This window comes from Mustela lutreola, chromosome 2 (assembly GCF_030435805.1).
Source record: "Mustela lutreola isolate mMusLut2 chromosome 2, mMusLut2.pri, whole genome shotgun sequence".
Lineage (NCBI taxonomy): Eukaryota > Metazoa > Chordata > Mammalia > Carnivora > Mustelidae > Mustela > Mustela lutreola.
The window spans coordinates 58,786,712-58,805,971 of NC_081291.1; the positions used below are offsets into that span (position 1 = coordinate 58,786,712).

The 19,260-nt window shown below is 42.1% G+C and overlaps 1 protein-coding gene across 1 annotated transcript in view; it reads left to right on the plus strand.

The window, feature by feature from the left end:
- MGLL (monoglyceride lipase) overlaps window positions 1–19,260 on the plus strand; it is a 225,868-nt gene that overhangs the window by 46,710 nt on the left and 159,898 nt on the right. The gene's annotated exons all lie outside the window — the stretch shown is intronic.

Below are 19,260 nucleotides of genomic sequence, written 5' to 3' on the forward strand. Positions count from 1 at the left end.
CGTGCCAGGACCGCTGAACGTCCGCCGGAAGCGGGCGACGATATGGTTTAAAATGAACCTGGAAATCAGATTTTCAAAAAATAACACATCTATACGCTTAATCATTTAAAAAAATGCAAAACGACCCAAACCCACTATGTGTGGGCTCACTGAATGTGGCCAGGAAATAGGGTTGCCAGATGAAATGTCCAATTAAATATGAATTTCAGATAACCAACAGTTTTTAAAGTATATATCCTAAATACTGCATGATCAATTCTCATTTAACGGAATTTGGGTGCTTGTTGCTTCTTTTGGGATCTGTACTTTTATTTGCTACGTCTGGCAAGTGTACCTGGAAAAACCAGCAGCCCCATGACCTTTGGTCTCAAGTGGAAGGTCCCCTGGCAGCCTGAGAAAAGATTGATTAGTTATGCCCAGGTTTGGGGTGGGGCAGGGAAGAAGAATGTTCCCTGGAGGGAAGTGTAACAATATCTGTTGTGTGGATAAGGGAGTAGTATTAGGTCAACCGGTTTAAAATAAAACAAAATTGTGGTAATACAAAATTGTTCTTTTAACAAAATTTTATTTCTTGTATTCTGACAGTCAGACGTCCAAAATGGGGTCTCTCTGGGGTAAAAGCAAAGTGCCTGCAGGGCTGCGCCTTTTTTTTTTGGAGGCCCTAGGGGAGAATCTGTTTCCTTGCCTTTCCAGCTTCTATTAACTGTCCGCATTCTCTCTGCAGCTCTTGGCCCTTTCCTCCATATTCACAGCTGGAAACACAGCTGAGCCTTTCCCGGACTGCCCACACTGATTTTTCTGCTTCCCTCTTTCTTTTTTTTATTTAAATTGTGGTTAAATATACATAAAGGTGACCGTTTACCATATACATAAAATTTTAACCATTTTTAAGTGTACAATTCAGTGACATTAAATACATTCACAATGTTGTGCAGCCATCTCTAACCATTTCCAAAATTTCATCATCAGAAAGAAAAAAAAGTTTCCCAAACAGCAACTGTATACCCATTAAGTCCCCGCCACCCCCCACCCTTGCTCCAGTGTTTCCCCCTCCCCCCAACACCTGGAGACCTCTATTCCACTTTCTGTCTCTATGAATTTGCCTATTTTAGGTGCTTCACACAAGTAGAATCATACAGTATTTGTTCACAGGTGCCTGGCTTATTTTAGCTAGCATAGAAACCCCAAGATTTATCCATGTCGTAATAGATACCCGTATTTCATTTCTTTAAAAAGTTGAATAATATTCCATTGTGTGTGTGCACATGTCATATTTAAAACAAAACACATTTCATGTTGGTAAGTAAAATTCCTTTAAGCGTTTTAGAAGCTCATGTCAATCCTTCCATGCATTTATATTTCCATGTACATATTAGAGTTGTTTGATAAAACCTTTGTCTCCCTTTCCCACAAGCTCCTGATCTGTGTGCCCTGTTTAGGTCCTTCTACACCTGATTCTATTCCTGCTTCTGGCTTTGCTTACCAGATGATTGTGCTAAGTTAATGACTCTTTCTTAGTCTGCTCTAAAGACTGTTTGATGTCTCGTGTGGCTACTTTATTTCCCCTCTTTCATTTGTTTCTAGAGGAAGTAAAACTTGGTGTTAAAAGCTAGGGCTGCCTGTGGATGGAGAGGCTAAGCTTGAAGCTGCTGGGCTCTCTGGGATGTTAGCTGATTCTCAAATGATTTGCCAGATGATTAATGAAGGATTAATATTATCAAATAGACTGATGTACCAAAAATTTGTTTTAGGGAATGTGCTTTTTGAATAGATTATATATGAATATGTACTTTACTCGGGAGTGACTTACTGCTTCATTTTTAGCCTTCACTTTCTTCCCATGTTGAGTTGCTTCTCCTGTGTTCCTTTGGGTATATTTTGCCATTTCAGTTTAATTTATTCCTCCTTCTTGCGCCTTGAAGCTAATCTACCCTGTGCCTGGCTCCCTTTGATGGTGATTGCCTCTGGACAGCTATTCCTTGATAGAGAAGTCACTTTTCTCCTCACATATCCAATCCTGTTCCATGACACCTCCACCTTTTAAAGGAAAAGTACACACATCTGAACTACTACTCCTGACACTGGTTCCTATCTTGAACTACTATCTATCACTTGGGTTGAGCAGTTCCTTAACTAGGGAAAACCAGGCATCTAAGTGAAAAAATGAACAACCAACCTGATTATTTTAAACTTAATTCATCTCCCCTACCAACCACCAAAAAAAAACAAAAACAAAAACAAAAACAAAAAAAACCCCAGCTGGCCACAGAATGACAAATGGATACACACCAGCAGTATCAGCTTTCTTTTCTTGGTCTTCATTCTTACTCTCCTGCTGTAGTTCTTCTGCTCTGTCTTCTTGTCTATGGAGTGATATTTTTGAAATATTATCTATTTCTTCCCGCCCTCCTTCCTTCGTCATGTATTTCCTTATGATGCTTTGCTTCTCTATACCATTTCAAGGTTGAAAGCATTCTAGGCTCATTTCCTCTGGCGGGGGGGGGGGGGTGCAGCGGTGTGTGTGCATGGGGGAATCAGGACTCAGAAAACCTGGCAGGTGGGGAATGGGAGAAATGCTCTCTTCTGATTCTAGGAGCCCGGCCTCTTTCAATCAAGAGAGAAATGAATTATTGGCATGTGTAATACATTTGGGAGGAAACCTAACTTACAGTAATGGATCTTCTTCCCATAGTACTCCTTTCCCCAAATGAGAAACAGGGAGGTCTCTGGAGGAGAAGTAACAAAGATCACACCCTGTTGTGCCAGACTAGGTGTGGGGCAATTTGGCAGCCAGAACCCAAAGAGAGGAAGACTCCATAGCATCTTGGCCAGTGAGGGCTTCAGGTAACCATTCCAGAGGCTGGCATATCCTGCTGGGGCCCCAGTGGTGGAGAGACCCACTGAACCAGAGAGGCTGGTGCAGACTGGTAGGCAGAGACTTGTGCAAGACCAAGGACCTTGGGGCAATGGACCTCTGGTGGGTCAGTGCAGACAAGTGGCAGACTTTGAGCATACAAATGCATGCCCCTTGGCCTGACTCCATTGTGTTGGTCAGACACTCCTGCCCCTGCACCAGAACTTAGATGTGACTCTGGAAAAAGGAAGGTTTGGCCATACTGATGGCATGGGAACTTCCACTAGAATGTGTTGGCACTAAGAAAGTAGTATTTCACCCACACAGTAGTTTTTGGACCAAGGGCTTGACACCCCCTCCCCCCACGGAGTCTGGTGCGGAAGCATGAGCATCAGCAGAATTGGCTTGTCACCCTGTGGGGAAAGGGATGCAGGGAACCCCGAGATTCTTCTTTCAGCTTTAGTTTCAGCAAGCAACCAGGAGCAACTTGAAAGGGAGAGGTAAAAAACCGGAACCCAAGTTATCACACCATTGATTTTGCCTTTTGTCTGTAGCTGGTTCTTTTTTCATGCAGAATGTTAGCCCCCTGAAGGGAGTGTAGTTGGTCTCTCTTCTTCTTTGCTAGATCCTCAGCATCTGGAAAAGTGCTAGGCACAAAGGCGTGCTCAATAATTATTAGGGAATGAACCAGTAAGCGGGTCAGAGCCGCTTTGTGTGGGTAGTGGAATTCAGTTCAGCTAGTGTGGAATGCCCAGGAAGCAGGGTTGGATGTTAGAGCACTGGGGACTGTGTGTCCCACGGCCACAGTCAGCAGATAGGCCCCCATTGCCTGCTGCTCTGCCCTGAGAGCGCATGGACTTCAGAAAGTTCCACAGCTGCTTCATGCTCTCCCACAGAGCTTGTCAGAGGACCTGATTTACCGCCAGGTGACCTGTGGGTGTGCCTCTGACTGATGAGGGAGCAGGAGGCTGACTGAGGACAAAGCAAAAGCTGGCACCTTGCACCCCCTCTCCACCCACTCCCCTCAGTAATACGTGTGACATTCCTCAGGCACCTCTGGCTGCCCTAAAAGAAAAACAAATAGTTAAATTGCAGAGATCACAGTCCTGCAAGACAAGAGTCTCCCTTGGTTTACCAATGTCCTAGAGATTTACAACAAAGAAGCTATCTAACAATAGCACAATTTCCAGAGGCAAATAACTCAGTTCCTCAAGCCCCTAAATAAAGTTAAATTTCTTCTAAATCCAAATCACACTAACAAGGACACTTGATAGCAGGAATGTAACATTCCACCAGGAGACTCCCAATTGTCTTTATGTTAGTGCCCCATTAGAGGGAAAGCGGCCTTGGCTTGATAGTAACCAGGCCTTCAATATCCTGACAGTCTTCTTTACCCCAGTAGCCCTTCTGAACACCCCTTTGTCCTCACCTACCCAACTCCTGTGTATATAACCACCCGGCTACTCCTCACATGCCCGGCGCAGCAGCTCTTCCTGCCCACGGTCCTGTCCCCGTGCTTTAATAAACCACCATTTTGCACCAAAGATGACTCAAGAATTCTTTCTTGGTCATTGGCTCCAGACCTCAGCCCACTGAACCTCACCTAGGTTCTAGAATTTCATCATGACCTTGGAAGCCAAGTCCCCTCTCCACACGCTGGCTTTGAGAGAGGCTGAGAAATGGAACCTGGAGAAACAAGTATTTTTGTACTTTCCAGCTCTTATAGTTGGAAGTTTGGGATGTGTGTTGCCACATCTCCTCCTCCTGAGGTTTGTGGGCGGTGAGGAATGAGGCCACCAGGACCTGATGGGACTAGAGGCGTGTGTGGGGGGTAGTGGGTGTGATATTTGCGCCTGCAGCTTCGGCTCAGCACCTGTGGGTATGGGAAGGTGGAGGTTGCAGAAATTGCAACACCTTCATTTTGCTATTCTCACCGGTTGTTTGGGTCCAAAGGGCTCTAAGCATTGTGGCCTGTGGCTGTCACATGGCACTCTCCCTCCAGAGCTCCATTCTGTAGCATGTGTGCGCACACCTGTCATAGTTTCCCATCAAGCCTGAAAACTCCCAGAGGCCAAGGGCTCTGTCCTGTTCGCCTTTGTGACACATTCACACGCCTGCCTCAGGCCCTCCAGAAAACGGGGTCGGGGAACGTTCACTGATTTGGATGACAGAGGCAAGGCTGGTAAGCGACAGGAAAGCAGGGCTGGGGATGGGACACCGGGTGTCCTAACCTGGCACTGCTTCTGAAGGCCTCATGGCCTCTGGACACTAGAACTTCTGGAGGAAGAAGGCAAAGTGATAATGCGTCTACCTCACAGCCTAGTTATTAGAAGGATGAGCGAGGAGAGCAAACAGATGTGGAAAACTGCTTTGATAAACTATAAAATAACTCACCATCATTTTCCCTGATGTGGCGTGTGATATTCACTGGAAACTCCTTTCCCCTAAGATCTTGAAAATGGGACAGAAAGCCATTTTCTTCCCCATGATATTGATCGGATGCTGTCTTGAGGTAGAGATATGGACCATATTTCCTTTGGAGGTTCTTCCGCTTCCAGAATCCATCACAGGGAAGCATGGGGAAGGGAGTTATCTAGCTGCTAAGCCGGGCTTCCCCCCTTCTATGATGATAAACCATGCTCAGACATTCCAGCCTTCAGCCTGCCGCTGTTCAAGGCTGTACCCTAAATCCAATAGATCTGAGGGGTTTTTAAAGATTGTGAACTTTCTGGAAACCAAATTTCTCTCTATATCCCAAGATTATTTCATTTTCCCCAGCAATGAAATCCTCAGATCCTGAGTATATGAACCATCAAACCTTGCTTTTTTAGCAAGCAGGTATAACTGATTTTGCTTTCTGTTGCATTATTATACAGTGACCAATATTTATATACGATGTAAGTTAAAGTATATAGGTTTTGCTGCTCTAACAACGAATCTGATTGATAGTTGCCTAGTGCAAAAGGAAGCTTGTTTCTCTTTCATGCAGAATTACAGGGATCGAAGAAGCAAATGGGGCAGTGTGAGTTAGGCTACAAGAATAACAGGCCTCAGTGTTTCATGACTTTACATGATAGAAGTGATCTTTTGCTTATGCAAAGCCTGAGATAGGTATTCAGATCAAGGTAGCTGTCCTTCATCTAGTGGTTCTGGGACTCTGGCTGTCAGTGGCCCTGCTGAGGGCTCCCAGGTCTTCATTTCCTGGCCAGCTAGAAAGAAAAGGATGCAGAAAAAGATGTGTAGCAGTTTTGTGGATCAGGCCCAGAAGGGGCAAATCTCACACCTGCTCACATCCCTTTGGATAGCATGAGGGCATATGGTCATGCCTACCTTTGAGGAAGGGTGGGAAGTGGAACCTAGTTCTATGTCCAAAAAAAAAAAAAAAAGACAGAAAGGATTTTGGTAGGTAGCTGTCTGTTGTGGACCAACCAGAAGGAGAAACACTGAGTGCAAACCAGCATTGACGAACGGAGGACACTGGTTCCTTGAGATGTTTAGAAAATGGAGTTCTGAGTCTGAACAGTTTGAGAAAGGCTGTGTTCCATAACCCTTATTGGAGAATCAGAATGCAGAATTAAAGTTTCTGATGAATCTTGCAGTAAAGATGCAAAGGATTTCCTTAACGTTCTTGACTCTAGATCAATGACGTGATGGGTGTGATGCACGCTAAGACCCTCGGGGACACGCCTGGGAAACAGGTGTGGAAGAGGACCTCAGGGTAAGTTTAGAATATGTTCATATAGAAGCTTTAGATCTCTAGAAAGGCAAGAGCTGAGAGACATCCTAGGATAGGGGGAGATCCCAAGTGTCAGAGAGGTGGAAGATTATGGGATCAAGGCAGGGAGGTGGGAAGGAACCAGAAGCTAAAGTGGCACAACCACCACCCCGCCCCCCCATCTCCCAACCCTACTAAAGACAGCTGGAAAGGAAATGACAGAATGCCGTCCCTCATGCATGTCGATGCTGTCTTCTGCCTGGCTCTCCTGCTGGGGCTCTGACTCCGTCTCCAGGAGGTGGTGGTGCCAGTGATTAGTGGGTCATGTGAGCCTTGCTGTTTGCTTTATGCCTCCTGCCTACCCAGTTCTCATTTAATCCTCATGCCTTCCAAGAGCATGTGTGGGGAATAATAGGGCATTGCCACTGGCTAGAGAGGGATGGGCCACGGAACCCCGCCCCCTCATTCCATATCTGTTATACCAGCTGCTTCATCATCTACTGATTATTTTACCTTTGCATCTTCTTGATAGTCCCTGAGTGTGAAGAGAGGGTCTCCTGTGGTCTTTTCTTGCTAGAGCTTAACAGAGCAAGGCTTTGTGGCACTTCGCTAAATAACCCCCACCACCTCTACTATTATGGGTTGAACTGTGTCCTGCCCAGTTCATACATGGGAGTCCTAACTCCCTGGCAACTCAGAATGTGACCTTATTTGGGATAGAGTCTGTACAGAGGTAATCCAGTTAAAATGAGGTCATTAAATGTGGGTCTTAATCCAAATGACTGGTGTCCTTATCAAAAGGGGAGACTTGGAGGCACCTGCATGGCTCAGTCAGTTAAGCATCTGCCTGCCTTCATCTCATGTCATGATCTCAGGGCTCTAGGATTGAGCCCCAATTGAGCTCCCAGCTCAGTGGGGAGCCTGCTTCTTCTTCTCCTTCTGCTCCTCCCCCTGCTTGTGCTTGCTCTCTCTCGCTCTGTCAAATAACTAATCTAAAAAAAAAAAAAAAAAAAAAAAAAGGAGTGGGGAGACTTAAGACAGACAGGCACACAGTGTGATTGCCCATACAAGTGAAGCTGGCTTCTACAAGGCAAGGAAAGAGGGCTGAAATAGACCCTTTCCAGTCCTCAGAAGGAAACTGCTGCCCCTGCCATCATCTTAATTTCAGACTTCCAGCCTCCAGCTCTGCCAGAAGATAAATTTCATGCTGTGGTGGTACTACTGTGTGATGCTTTCTTACAGCAGCCCTAGAAACTTCCCTACCACCCCACCCCTAGCCCCAAGCAGATTCAGTCTTCATTGTGAGTGCTGGTGTTCAGGTTACTATAAAAATCCCTGCAAGTGTTGTATTGTCTTCTGATCCATGAACATGTTATGAACAACTTAGTCAATAGCTTTGCCCAAATCAGGACACACTGTGCGATGATCACGTCTTTAATTTACTTTACAAAAGAAAATGAGTTTAGTTTGACCTAATTTGCATACATTTATTTGTTTTTTTGGGGGGAGTTCATATTGACTGTTAGAGATCACAGTCTTTTCTAAATGTTCATAGCCTATCCATTTGAAAATATATCCCAGAATTTTCCCAAGGATCAACTTCAAGTTTGTCAATCCTAAGGATCATAATCCACTTTTTATCAATTGCAACACTTGCCCATAGGAGACTTACTAGATTTGAGTTCCTTTAGGAGGCCTGGAAATTCTCTTGTGCTGTTGGCTCTCCTGTTTGGGGGTCTTTCTCCTTCTCCTTTCATTTTGAAAGAATTTAAAACATACAAAATGGTTTCAAGACTATTACAATAAATTCTCATATATTTTTCCACCTAGGTTGACCAGTTATAAACTTTTGCTGCATTTACTTTCTCTCCATGTGTATATCATAGATACTTTTATTTTTTATTTTACAGATAATTGTTTTCTGAGTATTTGAGAATAAACTCCAGATATCATGACCCTCACCCCTTAACACTTACATATGTAATTTTAAGAACAGAAATATTATTTTACATGTCCATGGTGTGATTATTAAAATCAGGAAATTTAGCATCAATAACAAAACTGTTACCATACCTACAATCCATACTGACTTTATGCCTAAGCCCTCATGTTACCCTTTATACCATTTCCCTCAATGCAAGAGCACATGTTGCATTTATTTATTTATTTTAAAATATTTTATTTATTTATTTTAGTGAGAAAGAGGCAGCATGAACAGGGGTGGAGAGGGAGAAGCAGACTCCCCACTGAGCAGGGAGCCTGATGAGGGGCTCGATCCCACAGCCCGGAGATCATGACCTGAGTGGAAAACAAGAGTCAGTTGCTTAACTGACTGAGCCACCCAGGTGTTCCCCTTTTATTTATTAATTTGTTTTCACTACTTTTCCCTTATACCAGAATTTCACTTCTTTGTCCTCATTGTCAACATGGATTTGAAAGTCTTTTGTGATGCCGTTAACAATTCTCATTCAAATCAAACTAAACAAGGTCCCAATTTTCATGACTTAATGTTGGAGGTAATGAGTGGTTTTGCAATAAAATATCCTGTCTGAGTTTGAATCCTTGTTTTATTATTTCTCTTTTGCTTCTTCTTGGACAAGTTTTCCTAATATCCTTGAACTTCAGTTTCCACACATATAAAAATGTTGAACGTAAGCACTCAGCTTGCAACATTATTGAACTGAAGAAGGAAACTTGCACAGTGACAAACACAAGGCACATAGTATGTGTAGAATGATATTTCTGACTTTCCTTTCTTTCCTTCTTCTTCTGGTCACGCCTCGTATCGGTCCCTGGTGTAGTATATGCCCTCGTACGCCACTGAGATTCCCCACTCCAGCATGGAAGTACATTCCACTGACTGATTCCACCAGCTGAATGTTAGCTGCTGGGACCCATAGTTCAGTTCCCTCTTGGAATTGCTCTAGACCCAGATGTGTCTCGCTCAAGGTCCTCCCCCTCCCTGAGGGCAGCCTGCCTCCCATGTTGTTGTTGGGGGTGTACAAAGACCTCCACTTTGAGACAGTTTGGAAGAGCCAGAGACTCGTATGGCTCATATGTGTTTCACGAGGAAGTCTCTGACCTTAGATTTAATTTATGTCATTCATTTTGGGGAAAAAAAAAAACAAAAACAAAAAGCTACTGAAAATTATAACCTCCTCTCCTCCTTTTTAAATTTTTTTTTAAAGAGAAGTTATTTGACAGAGAGAGAGCAAAAAATCCGAGGAAATGAGTAGAACTCATCCAAACTCCCAATATTTTTATAGGTGTCTTCCCATCCATCAAGGTGCGTGTGTGTGTGTGTGTGTGTGTGTGTGTGTGTGTGTGTATGCATGTGTGTGAGAGAGTGTGAGCAGATTTTTGCCCACACCTGCAGCATGGGCTTTCCTTGCCCATTTAGGCATGACTTTTTTCTCTTTTGAAAACATTGGTTAGGGGCACCTGGGTGGCTCAGTTGGTTAAGAGACTGCCTTCGGCTCAGGTCCCAGAGTCCTGGGATCAAGTCCCACATCAGGCTCCCAGCTCCATGGGGAGTCTGCTTCACCCTCTGAGCTCCCCTCTCATGCTCTCTCTCACTTTGTCTCTCTCTCTCTCTCTCAAAATAAATAAATAAAAATCTTTTTAAAAAAATTGGTTATGGAAAACGTTATGTGAGCACAGTAACTTAATTGAAACTGTATCCCCAAAAATAAAAACAACAAAAGCCTTTTGACAAGCATTGCTCTAGACAACGAAGCCATGTACTTGTTTTGATAAATGTACACACTATTTGCCAAAAGGAATCACCCTTCCTTTTCTGTAACTTGGTTTGATGCTTTGACAGTTAATAGACATGTCAGTGACACAGACCATTGTTTCTGGCATCTGCATGGTCTGGTGCACGGAGTGGACCAGAATCTCCGTAACTGTTTCTCACTGATCTCATTCCATTTCGTTTTTTTCCTAGCAATTGTAAATATGGTGATGAATTTCCTTGTATGTGCAGCTTTTTGTGCTTCTAATAATTTTCTTCTTCTGATAGATTCTTAGAAGTGGAATTTCTTGGGCAAAAGGTGTACATACCTTCTTTTTGGTTTTATAATTTTTAGTAGTTTGTTTAAAGTTTTAAATTCCAATTAGTTAATATGCAGTGTAATGTCAGTTTCAGGTATACAATATAGTGATTCATCACTTCCATACAACACCAGCTACTCATCACAAGTGCCTTCTCAATTCCCATCACCTATTTCACCCATCCCTCCCACCCACCTCTCCTCTGTTGACCATCAGTTTGTTCTCTACAGTTAAGAGTCTGTTTCTTCGTTTCTTTTTCTCTTTCTTTCCCCTTTGCTTGTTTGCTTTGTTTCCTAAATTCCACATATGAGTGAAATCATATGGTATATTTCTTTCTCTGACTGATGGATTTCACTTAGCATTATACTCTCTAGGTCCAACCATGTCATGGTAAATGGCAAGATTTCGTTCTTTTTTATGGCTAAGTAATATTCCATTCTGTATATATGTATATATAAACATAGAGGTGCATGTATCCCTCTGAGTTGGTGTTTTTGTATTCTTTGGGTAAATACACAGTAGTGCAATTACTGGATTGTAGGGTAGTTGTATTTTTAACTTTTTGAGGAAACTCCATATTGTTTTACACAGTGGCTGTCCCAGTTTGCATTCCCACCAACCGTGCATGAGAGTTCCTTTTTCTCCACATCCTCGCCAAAACCCGTTGTTTCTTGTGTTGCTGATTTTAGCCATTGGATAGGTATGAGGATTCTCACTGTAGTTTTGATCTGACTTTCCCTGATGATAAGTAATAATGAGCCCTTTTCATGTGTCTCTTGGCCAACTGCATGTCCTCTTTGAAGAAATATATATTCCTGTCTTCTGACGATTTTTAGATTGGGGTGTTGAGTTATAGAATTTCTTTATATGTTTTGGATACTAACCTCTTATGTCATTTGCAAATATCTTATCCCATTCTATAAGTTTCCTTTTAGATGTGTTGATTGTTTCCTTTGCTGTGCAGAAGCTTTTGATTTTGATAGTCCCAATAGTGTATTTTTTTTTCTCTTGCCTCAAAGAGATACATTTAGAAAAAAAGTTGCTATGGCCAATGTCAAAGAAGTTACTGCCTGTGCCCTCTTCTAGGATTTTAATGGTTTCAGATCTCACATTTAGATCTTTAATCCATTTTGAATTTATTTATTTATTTATTTATTTATATGTGGTATAAGAACCTGGTCCAGTTTCTTTCTTTGGCGCATTGTTATCCTATTTCCCCCAGCAGCATTTGTTGAAGAAACTGTCCTTTTCCCACTGGATATTGTTAAAGTGTGTATACTTTACCTTCAGGATTTTCACCAGCAGCCTGTGTGCAGAGGGTATCAGAGCACCGAAGGCCTCCATCTTGGCCAGTGCCAGCCTCTGTGGTCTTTCATCTGTACCATTCTGTTAGGCGAGAATTATTATCCTGTTTTTATTTTTGCTTTGTGTTGTTAACAAAGTTGAACATCTTTGCATATGATTACTGTTCATTTGTATTCTTTTGTAACTATTCTTGCCCAACTTTGTTTTTTTTTTTTCTAACTTTTCTTGCCCAATTTCTTTGCCCAGTTTCCTTTTATGGGTTTGCTTTGTTTTATTATTGGCTTATTTGAGATAGAATGATAGCAAACATTAAGCTTTTTTTCCTCTAATGCATTACAAATATTCTTCCCCTCCTCCTTTGTCTATCAACTTTATGGAGTTTTTTTTAAGTTCTGTTGTTTTCTGGGTTTTGCAATATGGTTAGAAATGTTTTTCCCCAATCCCAAGATTATTTTAAAAAAATGTATCATTATTTCTTCCAGTGTGCTTGTGGCTTTGTCTATTTAAAATCTTTAGATTTTTGACCATTTGGGATTTATTTTGTCATCTCCAAGAATAAATTTGGGATTTATTTTATGTCATCCCCAAGAATGACATGGGGATTCAGATTTATTATTATTTTTCCCCAAGTGTTGAGTTAGTTATTCCAATTCTATTTATTGATCACTCCATCTGGAGTGTTCTGATTTGAAATTCTAACTTTTTCCTATATCAGATTTCCTTATTCTGTCCATTTCTGTACTCTCTTTTTTCCTACGGGACTGTCTGTTTGTCTTGTCACAGTAACATAATACTTTACCTCCCCTAGCTTTAAAATATTCTTTAACTCATGCTAGGATAAGTTTTCAATATTTTATTGACTCTCCTTATATAACTTTTTTGACTTCAGTTTTAGCATCATTTTGTCAGGTGTCCAAGAAAAAGCACTTTGTAATTTTATTAAGAATTGCAAAAAATGTATTTTTTGGGAAACAAAATAATTTTATTTGGGGAATATTATTTGGGGAAACAAAATAATTTTTTAATATATTATTTGGGGAAACAAAATAATTTTACCATGTTGGGTAATTTGTCCAAGATTCAGACATGCCATTCCATTTGTTGGAGACTTCCATGATAGTCCTTGATAGCATCATTTTTTTTTTTTTTTTTCATGAAAAGTGCCTCTAGTTTTGGCCTGGGTGGATCTCACTGAGGGGACACACACCATGCATCATGCACCTTAGAAAAAATTTAAGACTTTAAAGGGCAATTTGGACTATCAGTAATTTTTCCATACATACAGACTTTAGTACCCAACCCATGTGGGTACAAAATCATGTGTACTGTTCCAGTGACCTCTGGAGGGCCAAGTGGGCTAGAGGTATTTTCATTCTCATCTTTATTTTTGTGTTTGTTTATACTGAAATAACTAAATTAAACCGAGTACCATTGAGGAAAATAGTGCTCTATCTGGATACCATTTAATCCAGAGCACTTATGTAGTTTTTGGTGTTATGTAATTTGCCATGATCAGCTCAGTGGTTCCCCTTTGGTTTCTGGGAGCTCGCTGCAGAAGTACTGTAACTTCTGAAGGCAGGTGTCTGTTAAATGTTAAACTTGTGCAAATTTGTTACACTCCAAGTGGGCCTATATGCAGCTGTGGCAATGGATCAGGTTGTAAGATGCAATATACCACTTTTTACCAATAAGAGTTAAATGGTGTCCTGTAACCTTGGCGGGTGCCAAAAAATCCAGCATTCCTTGGAACGCTTCAAAACTTTTCCTTATTAGTGCAGATCGAGTCACAAGCTTCCCTCAAAGACCCAGTGTTGAAGGGTGAATAGCGAGATAACCGTGGATTCTTTTATAAACCTGTGAGACTTTGTTCAACTGAAAAAAGTGTTTTCACTGTAATTATTTCTGACCTGTTTAGTGGTTTCCTACCCGCCCCCTGCCTTGATCCTTTATTCCCTTCAAGTGTGCTAGAGCCATAAAAAGGTTACCAAGGAGTGGGGGTGGATAGTCAATTTAGGTCCAGGAAGGTGGGATTTAAATATAACTGTGTAGCTGACAAAATGATTTATTACTTTGTAGGTCATTGGAAAAGAGCAGAATTTCTCAAACTGTGTTCCATGAGCTGATATTAATCATACAAATGCCCTAAGCACAGAAAGTTCTCAGGGTTCCGGGGCCAAGTTGGCTTAGGAAATGCTGCCTGCTAATTCCCCTCTCAGAGCGCTACAATGTGCATTAGCATATTAAAAGTACTGAGAAGTACAGCAGGAAAGGATCCAGTTTTAATTCTGCTGAGTGATTAAGCAAGTATATTAGTGGAAGGGATAGTTTCCTTTTGGGCCAAACAGGTTTCTCTTAACACCAACTTTGGAAGGACTGGGCCAGATTTAATGGAATTTTACCCCCTCTTTTGTCACAGGGTTCCAGCAGTCCGTTAAAATGTGCGTCAGTGTCAGAATACTAGAGCTAGATTTTAAATGAAATGCAATCAGAGTCAAATTCCTTTGAAATATAACTTGGCTTGTTTATTCATAACATCAGTGGTTAGATACATAACATAACATAAGTGTGTTAGATACAATACAATGAATGGTGGACCTTTTAAGGGACATTTTCAGAAAATGACTTTCAAGGGTATTTGTTGATTATTCAAATCATAGGTATTAGAGGACTTTTGAATCTTTAGCGCTGTGCTGAGAGTGAAGAGCGGGAGATACTTTACAGAATGGGAGTGATAAGGGATAAGAGAATTTGGAGAAGATAGAAAACTTTTATTGTTGGTGCCGCTCCTGGCTAATCCTTGGGCAGAATTCTGTCACCAGCTTTCAATGGCTGTGGGAGGAGCAGTGTCAGCTTGAGCCTGAGAGGGGAGGTGGCTCCAGCTGGAAAGTAGGTCACCTTTCTTCAGTGGGGCCCTTGAGGGTTTTGCCTGGGACACTGACACTCACAGATGAAATTCTGACATGTATCCATTAGTTTGCAACTATAACATTGCTGCCTATCAAAGCACCTCAAAACTCAGGTGCTTAAATCAATATTCATTTTTTACCTTAGGTTGGCCTGGGGTGATCTGATCTAGGCTCAGCAGGTGGCCCTGCCTCAGGTCATGGCTGCTAGGGCAGCTCTGCCTCCCACTTCCCATCTGTGAGTGGGCTGGAGCATCTTGGCTTACATGTCGCTCATCTTCTCTGGGCTAGCAGACTACCCAGGAATGTTCTTCTTATGGATATGACAGAGGCTAAAATGGCATCTTGCAAGCCTGTGCTTGCGTGTCATCTGCTAACATCCCCTCAGCCAAATCATGTCAAAGGATGGGAAACTCTACCTGGGTCCTTGTGGGTGGATGTTACCTAACAACGGGCATGTCTGTCTACTCTTGTAACTGGGGAGCCAGTAAAGAGCTAGAACCATGGTCTAGTCTGACACATTGTGGGAAGGGCCCCCTCTAGGATCCCAGGGTGATGATGCCAACTCCCTTGCAGGAATGTAGATTTCATTTAGGGCCTGAGACCGCAGCTCGGGTTTTGGGTATGAAAAAGTCTGTCTGCATCCAGTTGAGACCTGAGGGCTGGAGCTGACTTTGAGTAACATAGAGCAGCCTGGAAACAGAAGTTTGGCCAGACAAGTGGGCTGCCCTCCTGCCTGTATATTCTAGCCACATCTGCCCACTTCTCAGACTCAGGCCCTGGCTTCAGCCATCACGTACAGTACCTTCACACAGATTGGAGGAAGGTAGCCCATCGTTTTCGGGGAGCCACTGGAAGATGAACTTCAACAACCAAGAGATGGCAGAGGAGACCTCACAAAAGGATTGAACATTGGAAATATTTGACAAGAGACAAAAGGCACAAGCAAGGAAGGGGATGAGATGAATGGAACAGAGTGTGGGGTAGACCGTGCAAAATGGCTTTTCTCCCACACCGACTCTGGGCTTGGCCACATGACTTGTTTGGTCAATGGCATCATAGTAAGTGTAGTCCAAGCAGGGACCTGAAAACACTCGGGGGTTAACACTTGCTTCTCTGGCTGCCGGAAGCCCATCCGCGGCCATCTGGCCATGGGAACAAGCCCAGGCTAGCCTGCTGGATGAATAGAGGTGGATGCCTGTTGTCTCAGTTGACATCCGGCCACTGCCAGACCCCTGAGGGAGCCCCCTCAGGACCCCTCTTGCTGTCAACCCCTTAACTAGACCATGTGACCAAGCTGGCCTCGAGGAGCTAGCTGCTCAGCCAACCCACAGGACTATGACAAATAATGAATGTTCACTGCTGTAAGCCTCTCCCTTCTGAGTTATTTTGTTAACCAGTGAGAGCCAGAGGGGAGGTGAGTCGGAGGGGGGGTGAAGTAGGTGGAGGGATTCAGAGTATACTTATGGTGATGAGACTGAGTAAGGCACAGAATTGTCACATCACTATATTGTGCACCTGGAACTAATATAACACTGTATGTTAATTGTGTTTCAATAAAATAAAATAAAATAAAAAACATACACAAAGATACACCAGCAAAAAAATGAAGTGGGTATGTGTGTTGGGGGCGGGGGTCATAATCTTAGTATAAAACAAGGTAAAATTCAGGCCCCAAAGTATTAAATAAGACAAAAGCTGGCACTTTGCCATGACACAGACTACCATGGAAATACAGCAGTTACACAATCTATGCATCAAATTGTAGCATCTTCTATTAAGCATAAACAAAGGAGACTTAAGGAGAAGTAGGCAAAATGCACCGATCCTAGATCTTTACTCATTTATTTCAATGGAATACAGATAAAGCTGATGAAAAATTGTTATATCCACTCCATTAAATATGTCGTAGCCATTGCAAATGAAGATTATATAGTTCTAGAGGAAAAGTGTGCAACGTATGAGAAAAAAATACATCACACATGTGTAACTCTGTTATCTCATTATAACCTGCAAATTGGGTAATTAGAGGTGCGTAAAGATTGGAAGAGCCACAAAAAAGCGTAATTCATTGTTTGAGCAAAAAAAATTGAGAGTCTATAGATTTTAGCAAATAGTTTTGATGATTTCAGTATTTTAAGGAAAATGCTAATTAGCTATTTAGCATAAATCTGGATACTCCTTGTAGAGAACTGCTACAGCAACACTGACCCGTTGAGGGTACACGTAAAGACATCCAAACATGAAATACAGTCATTTATGAATTCATTCATCATATGACTAACCCCAGAGCATCTGACTTAAAACCGAACTGAAAAGGTTAGATTAACAAAGACAGTGTAATCAGGACACTGAGTGGGATATTTGCTCGTTGTTTTCTGTGCTCTAAACATTAGCCTTGACATGTGAAAAATATTTCCTACCAGCTATCCTTTCACTGCAATCTGTAACACTTAGCTAAAAGAATGGAAGTGTCTGAAACAAATAATACTAAATTCCCAGAGAATTACAGATTTCCAGGGACATGGGATGGGGAGGGATGAAGGGTACAATAAGGAAATTCTGAGGAATCATTGGTTTCAAACAAGGAAACTCAGATTGTTTAAATGACTCCCCTGTGGTCACTCAGCTAGGTAGAAGCAGGATTGAGATTAGAACAAAATTCCTGCTTTCCAGAAAGGAAAAATGTTAAGTTTCTTCCAGCTCCACCACCTGGATATTCATGAGACTTAGAACCAACCATAGTTTAAGATAAATGTTACATTTCATGTGTTAGACTATGTATGTGTTAGAATCCATACATTTTTGATTTTCTGAACCTTTAAGAAGTCTTGTATGGAAGTCTCATGCCTTAGTATTTCATATCTTCCTACAACATCATGTCAATACAGTAGCAGACTTTGTCATCAGTTTTCTTGTGGTCACGGGTCCCCTTGTTCATGGCAGCTGTCTCATCGACCTCATCTCCTGACTTGGAATGTGCCAGTCAGCTGTGGAAAACAAAACCCAAGATGTACAAAATTTAACAGTTGTATACATTCATTTAAAAATAACAATGCATGCAGGGCTTCTTATGTTAAAAATCTTCTGTACACATGTTTCAAAGCCAAAGTGCACCAAATTTCCCCAAAATAAAGATTGTAGAAACATTAGCAGGCATGAATGCACTCAGAAAGCTGATGGTCCCCGAAGCCAGATGTGAGGCTAGAATGCTGGGGAGAGATGCAACAGTGGTTTCCAAGTTAAACAAATTTTCAAAAACAGTAAACAGGGTGAGTGGATAAGATCTCGGGTCAACGGAGGGAACCAGGGAAGAATCTAAGTGTGGCTCGTGAAGGGAAGTCTTTGGAATGAATGCTTGAAGATTTGGCTTATAGATGTTTATTCAGAAATACTTTAAAGAACCTGGAGTGTGCCCAGTTTTGCATAGAATGTGTTGTTAATGTCAGTTGTCTATATGTTTATTTCCATTTTATAGACTCTTTATGACAGAACTTGAATCCCAGTATTGGCCAGCTACAGCAGGTGCCCAGAATATTCTGCGCAGGAGTGGAGGGCAGGGGCACAAGGAGGGGCCGACTCCTTGCTGAGCCGGAAGCTTGATGTGAGACTTAGTCCAGGACCCTGGGATCATGACCCGAGCTGAAGGCAGATGCTTAACTCACTGCACCCCCCAGGCAGCCCCCTGAACATGCTTTTTTTTTTGGTCTATTTAACCTCAGCTGGAGACTGGGAATGGGAGGTCATTCAGTACCACTTCAAGTGTAAGATCTGTATATATACTTGTAATCGATACATAATATGTGTGTGTGTGTGTGTGTGTGTGTGTATGCTATGTATCTGTTTTCCTCTTTTGCATTGAAGAGTTGTTTTGAGTTTGAATTGTCCTTGCTGTTCCTCTGTTAGAGCGTAGCGTATCATCCAGAGGATTTTCTGCCTTGTTAAAATGCAATGCGAGCCAACAGCTACTCAGGGGTTTCTAATTTCTCATGTTGTATTTGGCCTTCAATAGAATACATTCCTATGTTTAGAAGCCATTGTCCTGCTTCGTATTATGTTATATGATCTTTGTATTTTGAGACCCTTTTGAGCTTTTTTTCTTGAATTTCACTTTCCTTCAAACAATGGCCGTTTTATAATTCCTGTGTCTCCGGGAAGGAGATAGGGAAAAGGATAGAGTGTCAGCTGGGATGGGACCAGTTGTAGGACATGCTGGTGAGAAAGAGGAGACTGGGACCTGTGCTCAAGACAGCAGGTCAGCTATGCGATGGGCCCAGAGGGAGACAGCCTGCAAGTTATGTTTCTGTGTTCAGTTATGTTAGGTGACTTGGAGCTGCCCTATTTTGATATTTACCTACTCAACAGACTTCCAGTCTGGTCATGATGGAGTAGCTGGTATTAGGTGTAACCTTCTACCCCTAATAACTATT